The sequence below is a fragment of the Elephantulus edwardii genome, unplaced genomic scaffold, assembly GCF_000299155.1.
Source record: "Elephantulus edwardii isolate Elephantulus edwardi_28Jun2011 unplaced genomic scaffold, EleEdw1.0 scaffold00098, whole genome shotgun sequence".
NCBI classification, from domain to species: domain Eukaryota; kingdom Metazoa; phylum Chordata; class Mammalia; order Macroscelidea; family Macroscelididae; genus Elephantulus; species Elephantulus edwardii.
The window spans coordinates 12307122-12314577 of record NW_006399848.1 but is presented as its reverse complement, the minus strand read 5'-3'; the positions used below and the strand labels follow the sequence as shown (position 1 = coordinate 12314577).

The window sequence follows — 7456 nt, the reverse complement described above, 5'->3', positions numbered from 1 at the left end:
CGGAGGGCCAGCTCTTCGTCAGTTCAGACTTTACAGTACCAACAACAACAGCAGGTTAGTGGTAAGGAGTTGTAGTTCAAAGGCAAAGTTGTAGATCCAAGGCAAATGGTTGAAATACACCAGATTTTCAGCAGGAGAACAACAGACAATATCCCCCTATGTGATTTACAGCCTCTGAAAACCCACTGGAGAGTCAGTTTTGAGTTAATTCCAACTTAATGTCACCTAAAACCAACATGTGTGTGTATTTCTAAATTATGGAATACATAGCAATTAAATTGACTACGTAAGCAGAAATGCATAGTAGAAAAGTTTAATACAATCATTCTGACAAAGCCAGGTGCTGACTGGAATAGATCATCAACTACTTAAATACAAAGTGAAGAATATCATAACATGTATGTACAGTAAAAAATATAACCTTGCATTTACCCAATCTGAATTTAACCACAATTTCAAGAAGAGATATGATGAACTGAGCACTAATCATCCAAGGACAGGCAAGTTGTGGTTTTACATTAAAGATATAATACATGAATCAAGCAAAGGAATTTATAGAGGAAAGAAAAAAGAAATAGGCAAAAATGGTTATCAGAAATAGCTCTAAAATTTCTTTTGAAAATACAAAAAATAAAGGAAGAAATTATTAAATAGGAGAGCTGAGAAAATGATTTCAAAAGGTATTTCAAGAAGATTAATCATAGTATTATAATGAAAAGTGAAAATAATTCTAGTTAGTAAACCACAAGCAAGGAGCACGTTTAACATCACTAAAATGGAAAGAATTGCAGGAAAACTCAAGTCTGAAATTGAAAAGAAATCTGTGGTAAACAAATTTGATGATATAAGATGTATCAAAAAAGATGGAAAGACTACAGTCATTGTATCAAAAATAATTAGTTGACACAGAACTATTTCAGGAAGTAATATATAATCAATAACCAATGGAACTGAATGAAGAAGCCCAGGTGGTAGTGAAGGTATTGGAATAATAATAATAATAATAATCCAAGATGGACAAAATGTCAATCAAGGTCTTTCTACAAACAGATGTAGCCTGGACATGCTCACCCGTGTAGACAAATAAATTTGGAAGATAGTTATCTGGCCAATCAACTGGAAAAGTTTTCTGTTGGCACTCATTCCAAAAGATACTGATCAACCAGAATGCTGAAAGATTAAAACTAACATTAATATCACAAAAATCCATTACTGAAAAGTATTCAAAACCAAAATTTTAAAAAAAAATGTATTGTGTTTTGGAAGATTGAATTAGTAATTATGAACAATGTATTTTTGTTGTTGTCATTAGATGCTGTTCACGCACAACAATTCTGTAAACAACAAACCTAAACCTTGTCCCATCCTGTGTCATCTTCACAGTCTGCACTGTTCTTAAACTCAGCGTGGCAGTCACTATGACAACTCACCTCGATCTTCCTTTCCTTCCTTGACCCTCCTCTTTTCCAAGCATGATGTCCTTCTTACAAGGCTTGATTTCTCCTGACAACATGTCCAAAAGTTTCTCTTATTGCTTTTCTGGTGAGAAGTTGTGCTGTCAACTCACAGGCAGAAGGTTCCCATCCTCCCCGTTGCTGCGCAGGATGGACAATCATTCTCTGATTTGTTGTTGCTGTTAAATGCTCTAGAGCCGTAGACAACTCATAGCGATCCTATGAATGAAAATCTTGAGCCCAAAACTTTCATCTTTTCACCAAGATCATAGAGTTCCCAGAGGCAAACTGACTTGGGAAGTGGATGCTACTCCTGCCTCCAACTGTGTGAGTTACAGCCGAAAGAAATCTGTTAGAGAGTGAGCAAAAAGCCAGTTCTCACGTGGTAGTATACACCACCATCAATCAGGCACTTGGGATGCTGGGCTGGCTCTTAGAAAAGATCGTCGTGCTTGGAAAGGTGGAGGGTTGGTGAGAAACAGGAAGATCTTTCATGAGATGCAATGACACGGAAAAAAGCTTGAGTGTATCAGAAATTGGTGAGGAAGGCACAGGGTTGGGGGAAGATTCACATTGTTGTTCATAGCGCTGTTTTCTCCTCTTGAGTCTTATATATGTCCACTGGCTGCCTTCTTTTCTGTGTGGTTTCTGCTGAGAAGTCAGAGCTTGGTCTTCTTGGCTTTCCTTTGGAAGCAACTTAATGTTTTTCCTGAGCTGTACTCAGTATTCTTTCTTTGTCTTTAATTTTGTTATATATGTCATGGTTGCCTCAATGGCACCTAACTACAGAATGCACTTTTCCAGTTATCTTGTAGGTATTTCTCATCGTAATAATACTATTAATAATAATAATATTCGTTGACTATGCTATTATAGTTCTTGATTTGAACCGAACAATTATTACTCATAGTTAATATACTTAAAAAAAACAGATTACCAACCTCATTTTTCCATCTGCATTTATTTAACAGAAATGATATTTTTTTGCTATGATGGACAAGATACTGTTTCATTTAATAAGAGTAAAGAGGTGCCAGAAATTAAGTGAAGAATGAAGATTTTTATTTTTAACCTTGGGTTAAAAATTAGCAAGTTAAAATGATAGAACAATCATCTCTTTTAACTGAGTTTCAAGTAAAAAAATGCAAAAGGCTAGAAAATGATCCAAAGGTTACATCTAAATATTTTTTGACAGTAAATATATATGTGGAAGATTTCAGTATGAAATAATTCTATACATACATTTCAAGTGAATGGGCTATCAAAATATAAAATTCTAAAGAGGTGTTTTTAACTCATGTTTTGTAACTTGGAATTCAAGGTCAGGGAGAGAAAAGGATTCTTATAACTAGCTCATAGGTATAGTTTACCTTTCTTGTGCCAAAATCTCAAAAAGAGAACATCTGGTTAAAATACAACTAGCTGAGGCTTCATCTGGTTAAAAGGAGAAGCATCTGGAGGAGTTGGCAAATGTTGTACCTTTTCCTTAATTGACAACACATGTCTTTTCTATATCAGTGAGCTTGAAAATGTCACAACAATTTTGAATTCCTCTTGGCAAATGGGATCAGATGTTTCCACGTCATGTTTTCACAGGTTGAACAAAGAACTTTTCTGGTCAGAAATGAACTTTTTAAGATAATATATATCACCTCAGTCACCTAGGAAAAAGTATTTTATCAGTCCTTAAGGAGCTGCTTTGTGTCTGTGTTGCAAAGTATGAATTAATAAACCAAAGCCTTCATAACACTAATTCACATGAATTTTTTTTAGAAAATCAATAAATTGAAAAGTTAATTGTGATGGTCTTTTTATTTCATTTTGTTTGCATGCATATGTAACTTCTTGATGTAGATAAATGTTTAAGTAGCATCACTTTCTCCACTGAGGTGACTGTATGTGCCTTATTCACGTCTTTATTCCACATCCACAAATTCATTTCTTTGTAAGCATTTATGTAGTTATAAGTTGGTTCTGACTGGATGGTACAATACAGCAGCAGCATCTTTTATGTTACGTTAGGTCTTGTCAGCTAGGAGGTGACTCTTCAGCAAGTTTTCAGAGATAGTAAATAATACAGAAAGAGATTGTCTATCGGTCTCCCATTAAACAGCAGATGAATTCGAACTCTGTGCCTTTGGGCTGGCAAAGAAACTCCTTATTACAAGGCACCAGGTCTCCCTATGCTCTTCTATGTGAGTTCTTCTTGTTGTTGTTACATGTAGTGAGTCAGGTATGACCCAAAAATGACCCTACAAACAACATCTCAGAACCCTGTGCCATCCGTACATTAGTCCCCATAAATAACAAAACCCACAGTACTGATATTCTAATTCAATTAATATTCAAGGAGAAAAAAACCTTGAAATATGTATGAGAAAGTATGCAAACAAATTTGATGCTAATAACTATTATGAAGTAATTATTAAGATTGTTTTGTGGAATATGATCATGGGAGGATCATTTAAAGCTGTGATGCTAAAATAGAAATTAGTATTAGATTGAGACGACTTTGGCAGATATTGAGACTAGAAGAGAAGAAGCTTTGAAGTGGAAAATTATTTTATACCTTCCTGGAAAATAGAAGTTGATGGAAGCATAACAAAATATTAAAAGTTCCTTGTTTTTTAATGCAGCATAGTATTCCATTGTGTGAATATACCACAGCTTCTCTATCCTTTTGTTTGTTGATGGGCACTTAGGTTGTTTCCAACTCCTTGCTATTGTGAACAAAGCTGCAATAAACATGGGTGTGCATATATCTGCTTGGATGTCAGCTATGGTCTCTTCAGGGTATATTCCCAGTAGTGGAATTGCTGGGTCAAATTGTATCTCTATTTGCAACTTTTTGAGAAAGCGCCATACTGCTTTCCACAGGGGTTGCACCATTTTACACTCCCACCAACAGTGAATCAGGGTTCCAGTTTCTCCACAACCTCGCCAGCATTTGCTGCTTGCTGTTCTGTTAAATTTTGCTATTTTGACTGGGGTGAAATGATAGCTCATAGTTGTTTTAATTTGCATCTCTGTTAGGGCTAGGGATTTTGAGCATTTCTTCATGTGCTTGTTAGCCATCTGAATGTCGTCTTCGGTGAAGTGCCTGTTCATATCCTGTGCCCATTTTTCTATTGGATTATTTACCTTTATCTTGTTGTGGTGCTCAAGTATTTCATAAATTCTGGATATAAGTCCCTTATCTGATATGTTATTACCGAATACTTTTTCCCAGTCAGTGGCGTCCCTTTTTTCCCTATTGGAGAAGTTTTTGGATGTGCATAGGGATTTGAGTCTTAGAAGATCCCATTCATCTATGTTATCTTCTCCTGGTTGTAGGAAGTGATAGTTTTTTAAACGAACTCTGCCAAATTTATTGAAGAAAACTAGTACGTGATTTCTTTTTCTCCAGTCTTTTCTGGCATGCTTATAAGATATCAGAATCACCTGGATTAACGGCAGCCAACACGCATATTCTGTAGTGTTTTCCGCTTGCTGTGACCAGCTCAATATTGTTACCACTGTAATGATGATGGACACCATATTTGGCCAACATGGCACAGAACTTGATGTCAGATTTCCTCAAGGCTGGGCAGTTGGTGAGGATGAACGACTTGGCTTTTCCTTGCCCGATCATCCTCAGAATCTGCTTGTATCCCAGCACATATTTACCACTTTTCATGACAAGTTGGAGCCTACAGTTGATTGACTCCGGGGGCTTTTTCGTCTTTTTCACAGCTCGCATTTTCTCACCTTAGATGTCGAGTGGACATGCACCTGAAGCTGCCAACAAGGAGGCTGGGCAGGGGTAAAGGAAGGCTCATGCACAAGGCCGACTCTTCTGAAGTGATTTTTAAATATAAAAATAATAGACTAAAAGTTATGTTTTGGGTCCTCCAGACTTGCTTTCACTTTCTTCAACTTCAATGTGAATTTGCATGTGAGGGCCTGTATGCAGAACAGATCATTTGGGAAAGAGGGCTTTATGAAGAGGAATGTGACATTGACATTGAAGAATGACTAATCAACAACCTACGTCATGCAGATGACACAATCCTGCTGGTTGAAACTGAAGAAGATCTAAAGCGCTCGTTGCACAAAGTCAAGTACTATAGTCTTCAATGCGGATTGAAGGTCAACATCAAGAAGCCAAGGATTCTCCCCACTGGGTCAATTGGCAGCACCATGATAGGTGGAGAAGAGACTGAGGTTGTTAACAGTTACAGCTTGTTTGGCTCCACAATCAACACTCTTTAACACCAGCAGCCAGGAAATCAAAAGCATTGGGAAAAGCTGCTGTCAGGGACCTCTTCAGAGGGCTGAAAAGAAACAATGTCGGTCTAGAGAGTAAGGTGTGCCTAATCCAGGCCGTGCTCTTCATTATTACTTGTTATGCTTCAGAGAACTGGGCTATGTCTAAGGATGACAGAAGAAGAATTGATGCCTTAGAGTTGCAGAGCTGGAGAAGAGTCTTGAACATACCATGGATTGCCAAGAAAGCAAATACGTCTACCTTGGAGAGGATGAAACCATGTTTCTCCTTGGAGACTAGGATTTTAAAGCTCCCTATCACATACTCTGGGCATGTGGGCAGGAGAAACCAGGCCTTGGAGAAGGACAGCATGCTTGGAAGTGTGGAGGGACAACTCAGGAGAGGAAGATACGTAATGAGATGGATTGATATAGTAACTGGAGCAATGGGGGTTGTTGTGTCAGAATTAGAGAGACTGGCTCAGGACAGGGAAGGGTTCATAGGGATTCTATGGGTCGCAGGTGACTCAAGAGCACGTAACAACAACAACAACAACAACAACATTATAAGTTATATGATGTTTGGTTGGTTGGTTTTTTTTTTAATTTTTTGTTTGTTTGCTTTTATTTAAACTTCTTGTGTAGAGTCAGCAGGACCTGCTCACGGGCCTTTCATTTAAAATTCACTTGGGCCCAAGGGCCTGGGGCCCTCACACCTAGTGTTATATTTTGGAGGAACATTCTTCTAAGCACAGTACTGTTCTGTCGATTTGCTGTAACAAGAGTTAACCTGGCGTTGCTGTGATGCTGAACCCTGTACCACTGGTGTGTCAAATGATGCAATGGTTAACCATGTAGACAGTGTTTGGTGGAGTTCCCAGACTAAGACATGTTTGGAAGCAGAAATGGCATCCACTTCCTTAACAACAGGTCTCTGGAAGCTCTATGAACTTAGAGAAACAACTGTAGTTATAGAACAGAGCTCAGGTCTTTTGTTCATAGAGTCACCATGAGTCATTCTCCCCTCAACATCTATCAACAACAACAACAACAACACAATTGATGGTCTGTTTCACTGTTAACACCTTGCCTGCTTTAGAATGCTCATCTTGACTTCTCCACTGATCCTTTCCACAGGTAGAATCAATCTGTTTCCTGTAAAGACCATCAGATGAGGTCTATGTGCAGAGTAGCTTAAAATAGGATTTGCTGTTTATAAACCATAGAAGGTACAAAAGTCGATCATACTGTATTGAGCCTCATTTTCATAACCAAGTTCACAATTTTGGATTCTAATTCCTTCTACTTTGCTTTCAAATTTCATAGTTCCAGGATTGCAGTGTAGTTTCTTGCCGTTAGACCACAAAAGCTCTCCCTTGAATTGAAATATTAGCTAAAATTATTGACGTTTAGTATTTTTGCTCGTTACCATCAAGTTGAGTATAACTCATAGCAACCATATGAATGATAGATCTTAACTCTCTCTTACCCTCGGGCGTCCTCATTATTTCAGATATTATCGAGCTCATTGCCGGAGTCACTGTTGTCAATCCATCTGACTGAGGGTCTTTCTCTCTTCAATGATTCTCTTCCTTTCCAAGCATGATGTTCCTCTTCAAGGACTAGCACCTCCTAACAACATGCCCAAAGTATGTGAGGTGAAACTCTTTGCCTCCAACGAGCACCCAGGTGTGCTTTCTCTAATGCACGTCTGTTTGGTTTCTGGAGACTAAGGTGCGCCTGATACAGGCCATGGT

General features: G+C 38.1%; 2 pseudogenes; both read right to left on the bottom strand.

Annotated features, from left to right (window-relative positions):
* The window catches only part of LOC102873257, a 4028-nt pseudogene extending 2818 nt beyond the window's left edge, over positions 1–1210 (bottom strand).
* Positions 1211–4834: 3624 nt separating this feature from the next.
* LOC102872849 lies at positions 4835–5193 on the bottom strand (annotated as a pseudogene).
* Between the last annotated feature and the right edge of the window lie 2263 nt (positions 5194–7456).